This window comes from Taudactylus pleione, unplaced genomic scaffold (assembly GCF_031769625.1).
Source record: "Taudactylus pleione unplaced genomic scaffold, aTauple2 ptg000085l, whole genome shotgun sequence".
Classification (NCBI taxonomy): domain Eukaryota; kingdom Metazoa; phylum Chordata; class Amphibia; order Anura; family Myobatrachidae; genus Taudactylus; species Taudactylus pleione.
The window spans coordinates 10,288,533-10,305,718 of record NW_028284487.1 but is presented as its reverse complement, the minus strand read 5'-3'; the positions used below and the strand labels follow the sequence as shown (position 1 = coordinate 10,305,718).

The 17,186-nt window shown below is 35.4% G+C and overlaps 7 non-coding genes across 7 annotated transcripts; all 7 read right to left on the bottom strand.

Annotated features, from left to right (window-relative positions):
• Nucleotides 1-724: 724 nt before the first annotated feature.
• Nucleotides 725-798, bottom strand: TRNAI-AAU (transfer RNA isoleucine (anticodon AAU)). Its single transcript has one exon. It is a non-coding gene; the product is annotated as a tRNA-Ile (tRNA).
• A 4,312-nt stretch (nt 799-5,110) lies between these two features.
• Nucleotides 5,111-5,184, bottom strand: TRNAI-AAU (transfer RNA isoleucine (anticodon AAU)). The gene has a single exon. It is a non-coding gene; the product is annotated as a tRNA-Ile (tRNA).
• An 800-nt stretch (nt 5,185-5,984) lies between these two features.
• On the bottom strand, nt 5,985-6,058 carry TRNAI-AAU (transfer RNA isoleucine (anticodon AAU)). Its single transcript has one exon. It is a non-coding gene; the product is annotated as a tRNA-Ile (tRNA).
• Nucleotides 6,059-7,748: 1,690 nt separating this feature from the next.
• On the bottom strand, nt 7,749-7,822 carry TRNAI-AAU (transfer RNA isoleucine (anticodon AAU)). The gene has a single exon. It is a non-coding gene; the product is annotated as a tRNA-Ile (tRNA).
• A 3,430-nt stretch (nt 7,823-11,252) lies between these two features.
• TRNAI-AAU (transfer RNA isoleucine (anticodon AAU)) lies at nt 11,253-11,326 on the bottom strand. Its single transcript has one exon. It is a non-coding gene; the product is annotated as a tRNA-Ile (tRNA).
• Nucleotides 11,327-13,017: 1,691 nt separating this feature from the next.
• TRNAI-AAU (transfer RNA isoleucine (anticodon AAU)) lies at nt 13,018-13,091 on the bottom strand. The gene has a single exon. It is a non-coding gene; the product is annotated as a tRNA-Ile (tRNA).
• Nucleotides 13,092-14,765: 1,674 nt separating this feature from the next.
• TRNAI-AAU (transfer RNA isoleucine (anticodon AAU)) lies at nt 14,766-14,839 on the bottom strand. Its single transcript has one exon. It is a non-coding gene; the product is annotated as a tRNA-Ile (tRNA).
• Nucleotides 14,840-17,186: the final 2,347 nt, after the last annotated feature.

The window sequence follows — 17,186 nt, the reverse complement described above, 5'->3', positions numbered from 1 at the left end:
GAGTAGAGGAAGATTCTCTAATAATGGGTTCCATGGTGTAATGGTAAGCACTTTGGACTTTGAATCCAGTAATCTGATTTCAAATCTTGGTGGGACCTAACTTTGTTCAATTTCCTTAAAGTTGAATTTTAGGATAGCTTATCTATATTTAAACTTTGTATAAATCCCATCATCTTCAGTGGTTTTTTTACTCCAAACTAATTTTGAAGCTGTTTCAAATCAGTTTTCAACTGGAGAGATGTTTGTCAAACATTTGAAAATAGGAAAAGTTGCAATAAGAATGCAGTGATCCATCACTTGTGCTATGGTTTTAAGATATTCTGGTTTTAAGAATTTTCTTCTTCAGTGTGCACTAATGAGAGTAAAGGTCTGTTCTTCTTCTCTTCTTAAAACTTAGTCCCCCATAGTAGATTCAATCACCAAATAAATGTCCTGATTGATTAATTTGCCATAGCATTTCTTAGATTTGCCATATTGCTATATTTGAGAAAAAGTTTTCTATGTATGCCATATAGAGAAATGCTGCATCAGCCAAAGGATGACATTTTTCTTTATTCCTAACATGGATTTAAAAATTCTCTGTTTTGTATGTGTCTATGATGCTCTCTAGCAAGTTTCAAGGGCTGCTAACTGTAGCCAATGCATTCATCCCACACTTCATGCACTTTGCCGCTGGATAAAATCCCTTCTTGGCATTTCTTGTAGGACAACAAGAAAAAGCACATGGCCCGTATGGGGATCGAACACATGACCTTGGCGTTATTAGCACCATGCTCTAACCAACTGAGCTAACCGGCCAAACATAAAAGCATCAGCAAACACAAAAATGCCAAATGTACCTAAAACAGGAGAACATTCAGTATTTCAAAGATCAGCAATATTGAGTAGATGAAGATTCTCTAATAATGGGTTCCATGGTGTAATGGTAAGCACTTTGGACTTTGAATCCAGTAATCTGATATCAAATCTTGGTGGGACTTAACTTTGTTCAATTTCCTTAAAGTTGAATTTTAGGATAGCTTATCTATATTTAAACTTTGTATAAATCCCATCATCTTCAGTGGTTTTTTTACTCCAAACTAATTTTGAAGCTGTTTCAAATCAGTTTTCAACTGGAGAGATGTTTGTCAAACATTTGAAAATAGGAAAAGTTGCAATAAGAATGCAGTGATCCATCAATTGTGCTATGGTTTTAAGATATTCTGGTTTTAAGAATTTTCTTCTTCAGTGTGCACTAATGAGAGTAAAGGTCTGTTCTTCTTCTCTTCTTAAAACTTAGTCCCCCATAGTAGATTCAATCACCAAATAAATGTCCTGATTGATTAATTTGCCATAGCATTTCTTAGATTTGCCATATTGCTATATTTGAGAAAAAGTTTTCTATGTATGCCATATAGAGAAATGCTGCATCAGCCAAAGGATGACATTTTTGTTTATTCCTAACATGGATTTAAAAATTCTCTGTTTTGTATGTGTCTATGATGTTCTCTTGCAAGTTTCAAGGGCTGCTAACTGTAGCTAATGCATTCATCCCACACTTCATGCACTGGATAAAATCCCTTCTTGGCATTTCTTGTAGGACAACAAGAAAAAGCACATGGCCTGTATGGGGATCGAACAAATGACCTTGGCGTTATTAGCACCACGCTCTAACCAACTGAGCTAACCGGCCAAACATAATAGCATCAGCAAACTCAAAAATGCCAAATGTACCTAAAACAGGAGAACATTCAGTATTTCAAAGATCAGCAATATTGAGTAGAGGAAAACTCTCGAACTATGGGTTCCATGGTGTAATGGTGAGCACTTTGGACTTTGAATCCAGTAATCTGATTTCAAATCTTGGTGGGACCTAACTTTGTTCAATTTCCTTAAAGTTGAATTTTAGGATAGCTTATCTATATTTAAACTTTGTATAAATCCCATCACCTTCAGTGGTTTCTTTACTCCAAACTAATTTTGAAACTGTATCAAATCAGTTTTCAACTGGAGAGATGTTTGTCAAACATTTGAAAATAGGAAAAGTTGCAATAAGAATGCAGTGATCCATCACTTGTGCTATGGTTTTAAGATATTCTGGTTTTAAGAATTTTCTTCTTCAGTGTGCACTAATGAGAGTAAAGGTCTGTTCTTCTTCTCTTCTTAAAACTTAGTCCCCCATAGTAGATTCAATCACCAAATAAATGTCCTGATTGATTAATTTGCCTTAGCATTTCTTAGATTTGCCATATTGCTATATTTGAGAAAAAGCTTTCTATGTATGCCATATAGAGAAATGCTGCATCAGCCAAAGGATGACATTTTTGTTTATTCCTAACATGGATTTAAAAATTCTCTGTTTTGTATGTGTCTATGATGTTCTCTAGCAAGTTTCAAGGGCTGCTAACTGTAGCCAATGCATTCATCCCACACTTCATGCACTGGATAAAATCCCTTCTTGGCATTTCTTGTAGGACAACAAGAAAAAGCACATGGCCTGTATGGGGATCGAACAAATGACCTTGGCGTTATTAGCACCACGCTCTAACCAACTGAGCTAACCGGCCAAACATAATAGCATCAGCAAACTCAAAAATGCCAAATGTACCTAAAACAGGAGAACATTCAGTATTTCAAAGATCAGCAATATTGAGTAGAGGAAGACTCTCGAACTATGGGTTCCATGGTGTAATGGTGAGCACTTTGGACTTTGAATCCAGTAATCTGATTTCAAATCTTGGTGGGACCTAACTTTGTTCAATTTCCTTAAAGTTGAATTTTAGGATAGCTTATCTATATTTAAACTTTGTATAAATCCCATCACCTTCAGTGGTTTCTTTACTCCAAACTAATTTTGAAACTGTATCAAATCAGTTTTCAACTGGAGAGATGTTTGTCAAACATTTGAAAATAGGAAAAGTTGCAATAAGAATGCAGTGATCCATCACTTGTGCTATGGTTTTAAGATATTCTGGTTTTAAGAATTTTCTTCTTCAGTGTGCACTAATGAGAGTAAAGGTCTGTTCTTCTTCTCTTCTTAAAACTTAGTCCCCCATAGTAGATTCAATCACCAAATAAATGTCCTGATTGATTAATTTGCCTTAGCATTTCTTAGATTTGCCATATTGCTATATTTGAGAAAAAGTTTTCTATGTATGCCATATAGAGAAATGCTGCATCAGCCAAAGGATGACATTTTTGTTTATTCCTAACATGGATTTAAAAATTCTCTGTTTTGTATGTGTCTATGATGTTCTCTAGCAAGTTTCAAGGGCTGCTAACTGTAGCCAATGCATTCATCCCACACTTCATGCACTGGATAAAATCCTTTCTTGGCATTTCTTGTAGGACAACAAGAAAAAGCACATGGCCCGTATGGGGATCGAACACATGACCTTGACGTTATTAGCACCACGCTCTAACCAACTGAGCTAACCGGCCAAACATAAAAGCATCAGCAAACACAAAAATGCCAAATGTACCTAAAACAGGAGAACATTCAGTATTTCAAAGATCAGCAATATTGAGTAGAGGAAGATTCTCTAATAATGGGTTCCATGGTGTAATGGTAAGCACTTTGGACTTTGAATCCAGTAATTTGATTTCAAATCTTGGTGGGACCTAACTTTGTTCAATTTCCTTAAAGTTGAATTTTAGGATAGCTTATCTATATTTAAACTTTGTATAAATCCCATCATCTTCAGTGGTTTCTTTACTCCAAACTAATTTTGAAGCTGTTTCAAATCAGTTTTCAACTGGAGAGATGTTTGTCAAACATTTGAAAATAGGAAAAGTTGCAATAAGAATGCAGTGATCCATCACTTGTGCTATGGTTTTAAGATATTCTGGTTTTAAGAATTTTCTTCTTCAGTGTGCACTAATGAGAGTAAAGGTCTGTTCTTCTTCTCTTCTTAAAACTTAGTCCCCCATAGTAGATTCAATCACCAAATAAATGTCCTGATTGATTAATTTGCCATAGCATTTCTTAGATTTGCCATATTGCTATATTTGAGAAAAAGTTTTCTATGTATGCCATATAGAGAAATGCTGCATCAGCCAAAGGATGACATTTTTGTTTATTCCTAACATGGATTTAAAAATTCTCTGTTTTGTATGTGTCTATGATGTTCTCTAGCAAGTTTCAAGGGCTGCTAACTGTAGCCAATGCATTCATCCCACACTTCATGCACTTTGCCGCTGGATAAAATCCCTTCTTGGCATTTCTTGTAGGACAACAAGAAAAAGCACATGGCCCGTATGGGGATCGAATAAATGACCTTGGCGTTATTAGCACCATGCTCTAACCAACTGAGCTAACCAGCCAAACATCAAAGCATCAGCAAACACAAAAATGCCAAATGTACCTAAAACAGGAGAACATTCAGTATTTCAAAGATCAGCAATATTGAGTAGAGGAAGATTCTCTAATAATGGGTTCCATGGTGTAATGGTGAGCACTTTGGACTTTGAATCCAGTAATCTGATTTCAAATCTTGGTGGGACCTAACTTTGTTCAATTTCCTTAAAGTTGAATTTTAGGATAGCTTATCTATATTTAAACTTTGTATAAATCCCATCATCTTCAGTGGTTTTTTTAATCCAAACTAATTTTGAAGCTGTTTCAAATCAGTTTTCAACTGGAGAGATGTTTGTCAAACATTTGAAAATAGGAAAAGTTGCAATAAGAATGCAGTGATCCATCACTTGTGCTATGGTTTTAAGATATTCTGGTTTTAAGAATTTTCTTCTTCAGTGTGCACTAATGAGAGTAAAGGTCTGTTCTTCTTCTCTTCTTAAAACTTAGTCCCCCATAGTAGATTCAATCACCAAATAAATGTCCTGATTGATTAATTTGCCATAGCATTTCTTAGATTTGCCATATTGCTATATTTGAGAAAACGTTTTCTATGTATGCCATATAGAGAAATGCTGCATCAGCCAAAGGATGACATTTTTCTTTATTCCTAACATGGATTTAAAAATTCTCTGTTTTGTATGTGTCTATGATGCTCTCTAGCAAGTTTCAAGGGCTGCTAACTGTAGCCAATGCATTCATCCCACACTTCATGCACTTTGCCGCTGGATAAAATCCCTTCTTGGCATTTCTTGTAGGACAACAAGAAAAAGCACATGGCCCGTATGGGGATCGAACACATGACCTTGGCGTTATTAGCACCACGCTCTAACCAACTGAGCTAACCGGCCAAACATAAAAGCGTCAGCAAACACAAAAATGCCAAATGTACCTAAAACAGGAGAACATTCAGTATTTCAAAGATCAGCAATATTGAGTAGATGAAGATTCTCTAATAATGGGTTCCATGGTGTAATGGTAAGCACTTTGGACTTTGAATCCAGTAATCTGATTTCAAATCTTGGTGGGACCTAACTTTGTTCAATTTCCTTAAAGTTGAATTTTAGGATAGCTTATCTATATTTAAACTTTGTATAAATCCCATCATCTTCAGTGGTTTTTTTACTCCAAACTAATTTTGAAGCTGTTTCCAATCAGTTTTCAACTGGAGAGATGTTTGTCAAACATTTGAAAATAGGAAAAGTTGCAATAAGAATGCAGTGATCCATCACTTGTGCTATGGTTTTAATATATTCTGGTTTTAAGAATTTTCTTCTTCAGTGTGCACTAATGAGAGTAAAGGTCTGTTCTTCTTCTCTTCTTAAAACTTAGTCCCCCATAGTAGATTCAATCACCAAATAAATGTCCTGATTGATTAATTTGCCTTAGCATTTCTTAGATTTGCCATATTGCTATATTTGAGAAAAAGTTTTCTATGTATGCCATATAGAGAAATGCTGCATCAGCCAAAGGATGACATTTTTGTTTATTCCTAACATGGATTTAAAAATTCTCTGTTTTGTATGTGTCTATGATGTTCTCTAGCAAGTTTCAAGGGCTGCTAACTGTAGCCAATGCATTCATCCCACACTTCATGCACTGGATAAAATCCTTTCTTGGCATTTCTTGTAGGACAACAAGAAAAAGCACATGGCCCGTATGGGGATCGAACACATGACCTTGGCGTTATTAGCACCACGCTCTAACCAACTGAGCTAACCGGCCAAACATAAAAGCATCAGCAAACACAAAAATGCCAAATGTACCTAAAACAGGAGAACATTCAGTATTTCAAAGATCAGCAATATTGAGTAGAGGAAGATTCTCTAATAATGGGTTCCATGGTGTAATGGTAAGCACTTTGGACTTTGAATCCAGTAATTTGATTTCAAATCTTGGTGGGACCTAACTTTGTTCAATTTCCTTAAAGTTGAATTTTAGGATAGCTTATCTATATTTAAACTTTGTATAAATCCCATCATCTTCAGTGGTTTCTTTACTCCAAACTAATTTTGAAGCTGTTTCAAATCAGTTTTCAACTGGAGAGATGTTTGTCAAACATTTGAAAATAGGAAAAGTTGCAATAAGAATGCAGTGATCCATCACTTGTGCTATGGTTTTAAGATATTCTGGTTTTAAGAATTTTCTTCTTCAGTGTGCACTAATGAGAGTAAAGGTCTGTTCTTCTTCTCTTCTTAAAACTTAGTCCCCCATAGTAGATTCAATCACCAAATAAATGTCCTGATTGATTAATTTGCCATAGCATTTCTTAGATTTGCCATATTGCTATATTTGAGAAAAAGTTTTCTATGTATGCCATATAGAGAAATGCTGCATCAGCCAAAGGATGACATTTTTGTTTATTCCTAACATGGATTTAAAAATTCTCTGTTTTGTATGTGTCTATGATGTTCTCTAGCAAGTTTCAAGGGCTGCTTACTGTAGCCAATGCATTCATCCCACACTTCATGCACTTTGCCGCTGGATAAAATCCCTTCTTGGCATTTCTTGTAGGACAACAAGAAAAAGCACATGGCCCGTATGGGGATCGAACAAATGACCTTGGCGTTATTAGCACCATGCTCTAACCAACTGAGCTAACCAGCCAAACATCAAAGCATCAGCAAACACAAAAATGCCAAATGTACCTAAAACAGGAGAACATTCAGTATTTCAAAGATCAGCAATATTGAGTAGAGGAAGACTCTCTAATAATGGGTTCCATGGTGTAATGGTGAGCACTTTGGACTTTGAATCCAGTAATCTGATTTCAAATCTTGGTGGGACCTAACTTTGTTCAATTTCCTTAAAGTTGAATTTTAGGATAGCTTATCTATATTTAAACTTTGTATAAATCCCATCATCTTCAGTGGTTTTTTTAATCCAAACTAATTTTGAAGCTGTTTCAAATCAGTTTTCAACTGGAGAGATGTTTGTCAAACATTTGAAAATAGGAAAAGTTGCAATAAGAATGCAGTGATCCATCACTTGTGCTATGGTTTTAAGATATTCTGGTTTTAAGAATTTTCTTCTTCAGTGTGCACTAATGAGAGTAAAGGTCTGTTCTTCTTCTCTTCTTAAAACTTAGTCCCCCATAGTAGATTCAATCACCAAATAAATGTCCTGATTGATTAATTTGCCATAGCATTTCTTAGATTTGCCATATTGCTATATTTGAGAAAACGTTTTCTATGTATGCCATATAGAGAAATGCTGCATCAGCCAAAGGATGACATTTTTCTTTATTCCTAACATGGATTTAAAAATTCTCTGTTTTGTATGTGTCTATGATGCTCTCTAGCAAGTTTCAAGGGCTGCTAACTGTAGCCAATGCATTCATCCCACACTTCATGCACTTTGCCGCTGGATAAAATCCCTTCTTGGCATTTCTTGTAGGACAACAAGAAAAAGCACATGGCCCGTATGGGGATCGAACACATGACCTTGGCGTTATTAGCACCACGCTCTAACCAACTGAGCTAACCGGCCAAACATAAAAGCGTCAGCAAACACAAAAATGCCAAATGTACCTAAAACAGGAGAACATTCAGTATTTCAAAGATCAGCAATATTGAGTAGATGAAGATTCTCTAATAATGGGTTCCATGGTGTAATGGTAAGCACTTTGGACTTTGAATCCAGTAATCTGATTTCAAATCTTGGTGGGACCTAACTTTGTTCAATTTCCTTAAAGTTGAATTTTAGGATAGCTTATCTATATTTAAACTTTGTATAAATCCCATCATCTTCAGTGGTTTTTTTACTCCAAACTAATTTTGAAGCTGTTTCCAATCAGTTTTCAACTGGAGAGATGTTTGTCAAACATTTGAAAATAGGAAAAGTTGCAATAAGAATGCAGTGATCCATCACTTGTGCTATGGTTTTAATATATTCTGGTTTTAAGAATTTTCTTCTTCAGTGTGCACTAATGAGAGTAAAGGTCTGTTCTTCTTCTCTTCTTAAAACTTAGTCCCCCATAGTAGATTCAATCACCAAATAAATGTCCTGATTGATTAATTTGCCATAGCATTTCTTAGATTTGCCATATTGCTATATTTGAGAAAACGTTTTCTATGTATGCCATATAGAGAAATGCTGCATCAGCCAAAGGATGACATTTTTCTTTATTCCTAACATGGATTTAAAAATTCTCTGTTTTGTATGTGTCTATGATGCTCTCTAGCAAGTTTCAAGGGCTGCTAACTGTAGCCAATGCATTCATCCCACACTTCATGCACTGGATAAAATCCCTTCTTGGCATTTCTTGTAGGACAACAAGAATAAGCACATGGCCTGTATGGGGATCGAACAAATGACCTTGGCGTTATTAGCACCACGCTCTAACCAACTGAGCTAACCGGCCAAACATAAAAGCATCAGCAAACACAAAAATGCCAAATGTACCTAAAACAGGAGAACATTCAGTATTTCAAAGATCAGCAATATTGAGTAGATGAAGATTCTCTAATAATGGGTTCCATGGTGTAATGGTAAGCACTTTGGACTTTGAATCCAGTAATCTGATTTTAAATCTTGGTGGGACCTAACTTTGTTCAATTTCCTTAAAGTTGAATTTTAGGATAGCTTATCTATATTTAAACTTTGTATAAATCCCATCATCTTCAGTGGTTTTTTTACTCCAAACTAATTTTGAAGCTGTTTCAAATCAGTTTTCAACTGGAGAGATGTTTGTCAAACATTTGAAAATAGGAAAAGTTGCAATAAGAATGCAGTGATCCATCACTTGTGCTATGGTTTTAATATATTCTGGTTTTAAGAATTTTCTTCTTCAGTGTGCACTAATGAGAGTAAAGGTCTGTTCTTCTTCTCTTCTTAAAACTTAGTCCCCCATAGTAGATTCAATCACCAAATAAATGTCCTGATTGATTAATTTGCCATAGCATTTCTTAGATTTGCCATATTGCTATATTTGAGAAAACGTTTTCTATGTATGCCATATAGAGAAATGCTGCATCAGCCAAAGGATGACATTTTTCTTTATTCCTAACATGGATTTAAAAATTCTCTGTTTTGTATGTGTCTATGATGCTCTCTAGCAAGTTTCAAGGGCTGCTAACTGTAGCCAATGCATTCATCCCACACTTCATGCACTGGATAAAATCCCTTCTTGGCATTTCTTGTAGGACAACAAGAATAAGCACATGGCCTGTATGTTGATCGAACAAATGACCTTGGCGTTATTAGCACCACGCTGTAACCAACTGAGCTAACCGGCCAAACATAATAGCATCAGCAAACTCAAAAATGCCAAATGTACCTAAAACAGGAGAACATTCAGTATTTCAAAGATCAGCAATATTGAGTAGAGGAAGACTCTCGAACAATGGTTTCCATGGTGTAATGGTGAGCACTTTGGACTTTGAATCCAGTAATCTGATTTCAAATCTTGGTGGGACCTAACTTTGTTCAATTTCCTTAAAGTTGAATTTTAGGATAGCTTATCTATATTTAAACTTTGTATAAATCCCATCATCTTCAGTGGTTTTTTTACTCCAAACTAATTTTGAAGCTGTTTCAAATCAGTTTTCAACTGGAGAGATGTTTGTCAAACATTTGGAAATAGGAAAAGTTGCAATAAGAATGCAGTGATCCATCACTTGTGCTATGGTTTTAAGATATTCTGGTTTTAAGAATTTTCTTCTTCAGTGTGCACTAATGAGAGTAAAGGTCTGTTCTTCTTCTCTTCTTAAAACTTAGTCCCCCATAGTAGATTCAATCACCAAATAAATGTCCTGATTGATTAATTTGCCTTAGCATTTCTTAGATTTGCCATATTGCTATATTTGAGAAAAAGTTTTCTATGTATGCCATATAGAGAAATGCTGCATCAGCCAAAGGATGACATTTTTGTTTATTCCTAACATGGATTTAAAAATTCTCTGTTTTGTATGTGTCTATGATGTTCTCTTGCAAGTTTCAAGGGCTGCTAACTGTAGCCAATGCATTCATCCCACACTTCATGCACTTTGCCGCTGGATAAAATCCCTTCTTGGCATTTCTTGTAGGACAACAAGAAAAAGCACATGGCCCGTATGGGGATCGAACAAATGACCTTGGCGTTATTAGCACCATGCTCTAACCAACTGAGCTAACCAGCCAAACATAAAAGCATCAGCAAACACAAAAATGCCAAATGTACCTAAAACAGGAGAACATTCAGTATTTCAAAGATCAGCAATATTGAGTAGAGGAAGATTCTCTAATAATGGGTTCCATGGTGTAATGGTAAGCACTTTGGACTTTGAATCCAGTAATCTGATTTCAAATCTTGGTGGGACCTAACTTTGTTCAATTTCCTTAAAGTTGAATTTTAGGATAGCTTATCTATATTTAAACTTTGTATAAATCCCATCATCTTCAGTGGTTTTTTTACTCCAAACTAATTTTGAAGCTGTTTCAAATCAGTTTTCAACTGGAGAGATGTTTGTCAAACATTTGAAAATAGGAAAAGTTGCAATAAGAATGCAGTGATCCATCACTTGTGCTATGGTTTTAAGATATTCTGGTTTTAAGAATTTTCTTCTTCAGTGTGCACTAATGAGAGTAAAGGTCTGTTCTTCTTCTCTTCTTAAAACTTAGTCCCCCATAGTAGATTCAATCACCAAATAAATGTCCTGATTGATTAATTTGCCATAGCATTTCTTAGATTTGCCATATTGCTATATTTGAGAAAACGTTTTCTATGTATGCCATATAGAGAAATGCTGCATCAGCCAAAGGATGACATTTTTCTTTATTCCTAACATGGATTTAAAAATTCTCTGTTTTGTATGTGTCTATGATGCTCTCTAGCAAGTTTCAAGGGCTGCTAACTGTAGCCAATGCATTCATCCCACACTTCATGCACTGGATAAAATCCCTTCTTGGCATTTCCTGTAGGACAACAAGAAAAAGCACATGGCCCATATGGGGATCGAACCCATGACCTTGGTGTTATTAGCACCACACTCTAACCAACTGAGCTAACCAGCCAAACATAAAAGCATCAGCAAACACAAAAATGCTAAATGTACCTAAAACAGGAGAAGATTCAGTATTTCAAAGATCAGCAATATTGAGTAGAGGAAGACTCTCTAATAATGGGTTCCATGGTGTAATGGTGAGCACTTTGAACTTTGAATCCAGTAATCTGATTTCATATCTTGGTGGGACCTAACTTTGTTCAATTTCCTTAAAGTTGAATTTTAGGATAGCTTATCTATATTTAAACTTTGTATAAATCCCATCATCTTCAGTGGTTTTTTTACTCCAAACTAATTTTGAAGCTGTTTCAAATCAGTTTTCAACTGGAGAGATGTTTGTCAAACATTTGGAAATAGGAAAAGTTGCAATAAGAATGCAGTGATCCATCACTTGTGCTATGGTTTTAAGATATTCTGGTTTTAAGAATTTTCTTCTTCAGTGTGCACTAATGAGAGTAAAGGTCTGTTCTTCTTCTCTTCTTAAAACTTAGTCCCCCATAGTAGATTCAATCACCAAATAAATGTCCTGATTGATTAATTAGCCTTAGCATTTCTTAGATTTGCCATATTGCTATATTTGAGAAAAAGTTTTCTATGTATGCCATATAGAGAAATGCTGCATCAGCCAAAGGATGACATTTTTGTTTATTCCTAACATGGATTTAAAAAATTCTCTTTTTTGTATGTGTCTATGATGTTCTCTTGCAAGTTTCAAGGGCTGCTAACTGTAGCCAATGCATTCATCCCACACTTCATGCACTTTGCCGCTGGATAAAATCCCTTCTTGGCATTTCTTGTAGGACAACAAGAAAAAGCACATGGCCCGTATGGGGATCGAACAAATGACCTTGGCGTTATTAGCACCATGCTCTAACCAACTGAGCTAACCAGCCAAACATAAAAGCATCAGCAAACACAAAAATGACAAATGTACCTAAAACAGGAGAACATTCAGTATTTCAAAGATCAGCAATATTGAGTAGAGGAAGATTCTCTAATAATGGGTTCCATGGTGTAATGGTAAGCACTTTGGACTTTGAATCCAGTAATCTGATTTCAAATCTTGGTGGGACCTAACTTTGTTCAATTTCCTTAAAGTTGAATTTTAGGATAGCTTATCTATATTTAAACTTTGTATAAATCCCATCATCTTCAGTGGTTTTTTTACTCCAAACTAATTTTGAAGCTGTTTCAAATCAGTTTTCAACTGGAGAGATGTTTGTCAAACATTTGAAAATAGGAAAAGTTGCAATAAGAATGCAGTGATCCATCACTTGTGCTATGGTTTTAAGATATTCTGGTTTTAAGAATTTTCTTCTTCAGTGTGCACAATTGAGAGTAAAGGTCTGTTCTTCTTCTCTTCTTAAAACTTAGTCCCCCATAGTAGATTCAATCACCAAATAAATGTCCTGATTGATTAATTTGCCATAGCATTTCTTAGATTTGCCATATTGCTATATTTGAGAAAACGTTTTCTATGTATGCCATATAGAGAAATGCTGCATCAGCCAAAGGATGACATTTTTCTTTATTCCTAACATGGATTTAAAAATTCTCTGTTTTGTATGTGTCTATGATGCTCTCTAGCAAGTTTCAAGGGCTGCTAACTGTAGCCAATGCATTCATCCCACACTTCATGCACTTTGCCGCTGGATAAAATCCCTTCTTGGCATTTCTTGTAGGACAACAAGAAAAAGCACATGGCCCATATGGGGATCGAACACATGACCTTGGCGTTATTAGCACCACGCTCTAACCAACTGAGCTAACCGGCCAAACATAAAAGCATCAGCAAACACAAAAATGCCAAATGTACCTAAAACAGGAGAACATTCAGTATTTCAAAGATCAGCAATATTGAGTAGATGAAGATTCTCTAATAATGGGTTCCATGGTGTAATGGTAAGCACTTTGGACTTTGAATCCAGTAATCTGATATCAAATCTTGGTGGGACCTAACTTTGTTCAATTTCCTTAAAGTTGAATTTTAGGATAGCTTATCTATATTTAAACTTTGTATAAATCCCATCATCTTCAGTGGTTTTTTTACTCCAAACTAATTTTGAAGCTGTTTCAAATCAGTTTTCAACTGGAGAGATGTTTGTCAAACATTTGAAAATAGGAAAAGTTGCAATAAGAATGCAGTGATCCATCACTTGTGCTATGGTTTTAATATATTCTGGTTTTAAGAATTTTCTTCTTCAGTGTGCACTAATGAGAGTAAAGGTCTGTTCTTCTTCTCTTCTTAAAACTTAGTCCCCCATAGTAGATTCAATCACCAAATAAATGTCCTGATTGATTAATTTGCCATAGCATTTCTTAGATTTGCCATATTGCTATATTTGAGAAAAAGTTTTCTATGTATGCCATATAGAGAAATGCTGCATCAGCCAAAGGATGACATTTTTCTTTATTCCTAACATGGATTTAAAAATTCTCTGTTTTGTATGTGTCTATGATGCTCTCTAGCAAGTTTCAAGGGCTGCTAACTGTAGCCAATGCATTCATCCCACACTTCATGCACTGGATAAAATCCCTTCTTGGCATTTCTTGTAGGACAACAAGAAAAAGCACATGGCCTGTATGGGGATCGAACAAATGACCTTGGCGTTATTAGCACCACGCTCTAACCAACTGAGCTAACCGGCCAAACATAATAGCATCAGCAAACTCAAAAATGCCAAATGTACCTAAAACAGGAGAACATTCAGTATTTCAAAGATCAGCAATATTGAGTAGAGGAAGACTCTCGAACTATGGGTTCCATGGTGTAATGGTGAGCACTTTGGACTTTGAATCCAGTAATCTGATTTCAAATCTTGGTGTGACCTAACTTTGTTCAATTTCCTTAAAGTTGAATTTTAGGATAGCTTATCTATATTTAAACTTAGTATAAATCCCATCATCTTCAGTGGTTTCTTTACTCCAAACTAATTTTGAAACTGTTTCAAATCAGTTTTCAACTGGAGAGATGTTTGTCAAACATTTGAAAATAGGAAAAGTTGCAATAAGAATGCAGTGATCCATCACTTGTGCTATGGTTTTAAGATATTCTGGTTTTAAGAATTTTCTTCTTCAGTGTGCACTAATGAGAGTAAAGGTCTGTTCTTCTTCTCTTCTTAAAACTTAGTCCCCCATAGTAGATTCAATCACCAAATAAATGTCCTGATTGATTAATTTGCCTTAGCATTTCTTAGATTTGCCATATTGCTATATTTGAGAAAAAGTTTTCTATGTATGCTATATAGAGAAATGCTGCATCAGCCAAAGGATGACATTTTTGTTTATTCCTAACATGGATTTAAAAATTCTCTGTTTTGTATGTGTCTATGATGTTCTCTAGCAAGTTTCAAGGGCTGCTAACTGTAGCCAATGCATTCATCCCACACTTCATGCACTGGATAAAATCACTTCTTGGCATTTCTTGTAGGACAACAAGAAAAAGCACATGGCCCGTATGGGGATCGAACCCATGACCTTGGCGTTATTAGTACCACACTCTAACCAACTGAGCTAACCAGCCAAACATAAAAGCATCAGCAAACACAAAAATGCTAAATGTACCTAAAACAGGAGAAGATTCAGTATTTCAAAGATCAGCAATATTGAGTAGAGGAAGACTCTCTAATAATGGGTTCCATGGTGTAATGGTGAGCACTTTGGACTTTGAATCCAGTAATCTGATTTCATATCTTGGTGGGACCTAACTTTGTTCAATTTCCTTAAAGTTGAATTTTAGGATAGCTTATCTATATTTAAACTTTGTATAAATCCCATCATCTTCAGTGGTTTTTTTACTCCAAACTAATTTTGAAGCTGTTTCAAATCAGTTTTCAACTGGAGAGATGTTTGTCAAACATTTGAAAATAGGAAAAGTTGCAATAAGAATGCAGTGATCCATCACTTGTGCTATGGTTTTAAGATATTCTGGTTTTAAGAATTTTCTTCTTCAGTGTGCACTAATGAGAGTAAAGGTCTGTTCTTCTTCTCTTCTTAAAACTTAGTCCCCCATAGTAGATTCAATCACCAAATAAATGTCCTGATTGATTAATTTGCCTTAGCATTTCTTAGATTTGCCATATTGCTATATTTGAGAAAAAGTTTTCTATGTATGCCATATAGAGAAATGCTGCATCAGCCAAAGGATGACATTTTTGTTTATTCCTAACATGGATTTAAAAATTCTCTGTTTTCTATGTGTCTATGATGTTCTCTAGCAAGTTTCAAGGGCTGCTAACTGTAGCCAATGCATTCATCCCACACTTCATGCACTGGATAAAATCCCTTCTTGGCATTTCTTGTAGGACAACAAGAAAAAGCACATTGCCCATATGGGGATCGAACCCATGACCTTGGCGTTATTAGCACCACACTCTAACCAACTGAGCTAACCAGCCAAACATAAAAGCATCAGCAAACACAAAAATGCTAAATGTACCTAAAACAGGAGAAGATTCAGTATTTCAAAGATCAGCAATATTGAGTAGAGGAAGACTCTCTAATAATGGGTTCCATGGTGTAATGGTGAGCACTTTGGACTTTGAATCCAGTAATCTGATTTCATATCTTGGTGGGACCTAACTTTGTTCAATTTCCTTAAAGTTGAATTTTAGGATAGCTTATCTATATTTAAACTTTGTATAAATCCCATCATCTTCAGTGGTTTTTTTACTCCAAACTAATTTTGAAACTGTTTCAAATCAGTTTTCAACTGGAGAGATGTTTGTCAAACATTTGGAAATAGGAAAAGTTGCAATAAGAATGCAGTGATCCATCACTTGTGCTATGGTTTTAAGATATTCTGGTTTTAAGAATTTTCTTCTTCAGTGTGCACTAATGAGAGTAAAGGTCTGTTCTTCTTCTCTTCTTAAAACTTAGTCCCCCATAGTAGATTCAATCACCAAATAAATGTCCTGATTGATTAATTTGCCTTAGCATTTCTTAGATTTGCCATATTGCTATATTTGAGAAAAAGTTTTCTATGTATGCCATATAGAGAAATGCTGCATCAGCCAAAGGATGACATTTTTGTTTATTCCTAACATGGATTTAAAAATTCTCTGTTTTGTATGTGTCTATGATGTTCTCTAGCAAGTTTCAAGGGCTGCTAACTGTAGCCAATGCATTCATCCCACACTTCATGCACTGGATAAAATCCCTTCTTGGCATTTCTTGTAGGACAACAAGAAAAAGCACATGGCCTGTATGGGGATCGAACAAATGACCTTGGCGTTATTAGCACCACACTCTAACCAACTGAGCTAACCGGCCAAACATAATAGCATCAGCAAACTCAAAAATGCCAAATGTACCTAAAACAGGAGAACATTCAGTATTTCAAAGATCAGCAATATTGAGTAGAGGAAGACTCTCGAACAATGGTTTCCATGGTGTAATGGTGAGCACTTTGGACTTTGAATCCAGTAATCTGATTACAAATCTTGGTGGGACCTAACTTTGTTCAATTTCCTTAAAGTTGAATTTTAGGATAGCTTATCTATATTTAAACTTTGTATAAATCCCATCATCTTCAGTGGTTTTTTTACTCCAAACTAATTTTGAAGCTGTTTCAAATCAGTTTTCAACTGGAGAGATGTTTGTCAAACATTTGGAAATAGGAAAAGTTGCAATAAGAATGCAGTGATCCATCACTTGTGCTATGGTTTTAAGATATTCTGGTTTTAAGAATTTTCTTCTTCAGTGTGCACTAATGAGAGTAAAGGTCTGTTCTTCTTCTCTTCTTAAAACTTAGTCCCCCATAGTAGATTCAATCACCAAATAAATGTCCTGATTGATTAATTTGCCTTAGCATTTCTTAGATTTGCCATATTGCTATATTTGAGAAAAAGTTTTCTATGTATGCCATATAG